This window comes from Gavialis gangeticus, unplaced genomic scaffold (genome assembly GCF_001723915.1).
Source record: "Gavialis gangeticus isolate Ggan-Ray unplaced genomic scaffold, GavGan_comp1, whole genome shotgun sequence".
Classification (NCBI taxonomy): Eukaryota; Metazoa; Chordata; order Crocodylia; family Gavialidae; genus Gavialis; species Gavialis gangeticus.
Window position 1 is genome coordinate 97,428,860 of NW_017728992.1, and position 2,223 is coordinate 97,431,082.

The following is a 2,223-nucleotide window of genomic DNA, read 5'->3' on the forward strand; positions in this document are numbered from 1 at the left end:
ATCCATCTCAAGCAGGTCCAAGGAGGTGATCCTCCCCATCTGTGTGACACTGGTCAGGCCGCAGCTGGAGTACTGTGTCCAGTTCCGGGTGCCACACTTCAGGAGGGATGTGGACAGCATTGAGAGGGTCCAAAGGAGGGCCACTCTCATGATCAGGGGCAGCAGGGCATACCCTATGAGGAGAGGCTATGGGACCTTAACCTGTTCAGCCTTCACAAGAGAAGACTGAGGGGGAAACTGGTGGCCATCTATTAACTTACTAGTGGGTACCTGCAAGGTTTGGGAGAGACTTTGTTCCCCCGAGCGCCTCCCAGAGTAACAAGGAATAACAGCCATAAGTTGCTAGAGAGTAGGTTTAGACTAGACATTAGAAGGCACTACTTCACAGTCAGGGCAGCTAGGATCTGGAACCAACTTCCAAGGGAAGTGGCGATGGCTCCTACCCTGGGGATCTTTAAGAGGAGGCTCGACGTTTACGTGGCTGGGGTCATTTGAGCCCAGTTTTCTCTCCTGCCCAGGGCAGGGGGTTGGATTAGAAGATCTACAATATCTTCACAGATCAGCACTTAGGTCAATCTAAATGTAACGTCTGTATGTACATTCAGTGTTTGTGGAATTTGGTATTTGTTTTGCTCCAGCAGATATTTCCTAAAATAATGATGTGAGTTAATGCTGGCTGAACTATATGCATGCGTGCGTGCATGCACACGCGCCCCCTCCCCACCCCCCAGACACACAATCTGTAATCATAGAACTATAGAAAATTAGGGTTGGAAAAGACTTCAGGAGGTCATCTAATCCAACCCCCTACTGAAAGCAGGACCATCTGTGACTAGATCAACCCAGCCAGGGCTTTGTCCACCTAGCTGTTAAAAACCTCTAAGGATGGAAGTTCTACAACCTCCCTGGGGGCTCTGTTCCAGTACTTTGTTACCCTCCTAGTGAGACCGTTTTTCCTAATACTGTACCTAAACTTCCCTTGCTACAGCATGAGACCATTGCACCTTGTTCTGTTATCTGCCACAACTGAGAACATTGTAGCTCCATCCCCTTTGGAACCCCCCTTCAGGTAGTTGAAGGCTCTTATCAATTCCGTCCTCAGTCTTCTCTTCGCTAGACTAAATAAGCCCAGTTCCTTCAGCCCCACCTCACACATCATGTGCCCCAACCCTCTATTTTCACTGCCGTCTACTGGACTCTTCTCCAATTTGTCCACATCCTTTCTGTAGTGAGGGGCCCAAAACTATACGCAATACTCTAGGTGTGGCCTCACCAGTCCTGAATAGAGGGGAATAATTACTTCCCTTGATCTGCTGGCAACACTCCAACTAATGCAGCTCAGTATGCTGTTAGCCTTCTTCACAACTATTGGCACATATTGGCACAAAGAGCACACTATTGGCACATATTCAGCTTATTGTCCACTGTAACCCTCAGGTCCTTTTCTGCAGAGCTGCTGTTTAGCCAGTTGGTTCCCAGTCTGTACCAATGCATAGGATTGTTCCATCCTAAGTGCAGGATTTTGCACTTGTCCTTATTGAACTTCATGAGAATTCTTTTGGTTCAATCCTCCAATTTGTCTAGGTCACTCTGAATCCTAGCCATATCCTCCAACATATCTATCACTTCACTTAGCCTAGTGTCATCCGCAACTTGCTGACTCTATCCCATCTTCCAAATCGTTGATGAAGGTGAACAAAACCAGCCCCAGGACCAAACCCTGGTGCACTCCACTTAATACTGGCTGCCAACTAGACATCGAGCCATTGATTTGTACCCTTTGAGCTCAACGATCCAACCAGTTTTCTATTCACCTCACAATCTGTTTATCCATCCTGTACTTCCTTAGCTTGCTTGCAAGAATGTTGTGGGAAACCATATCAAAAGCTTAGCTAAAGTTAAGGTACATCACATCCACTGTTCTCCCCATATCCACAGACTCAGTTATCTCATTATAGAAAGCAATCAAGTTGCTCAGGTATGACTTTCCCTTGGTAAATCCATGCTGACTCTTCCTAATCACTTTTTTCTTCCCCAAGTGCTTAGAAATGAATTCCTTGAGGACTTGTTCCATGATTTTTCCAGCAACTGAGGTGAGTCTGACTGGTTTGTAGTTCCCTGGATCCTCCTCATTCCCTTTCTTCAAGATGGGTACTATACTTTCCCTTTCCCAGTCATATGGGACCTCTGCTGATCGCTACAAATTTTTCCAAGATCACAGCC

The 2,223-nt window shown here is 46.6% G+C and overlaps 1 long non-coding RNA gene across 1 annotated transcript in view; it reads right to left on the minus strand.

Moving 5' to 3' along the window:
• Positions 1 to 1,077: 1,077 nt before the first annotated feature.
• The window catches only part of LOC109299616, a 9,193-nt gene continuing 8,047 nt past the window's right edge, over positions 1,078 to 2,223 (minus strand). The window contains exon 3 of the long non-coding RNA XR_002097937.1: positions 1,078 to 1,172. This is a non-coding gene — a long non-coding RNA (uncharacterized LOC109299616). The remainder of the gene's footprint in view (positions 1,173 to 2,223) is intronic.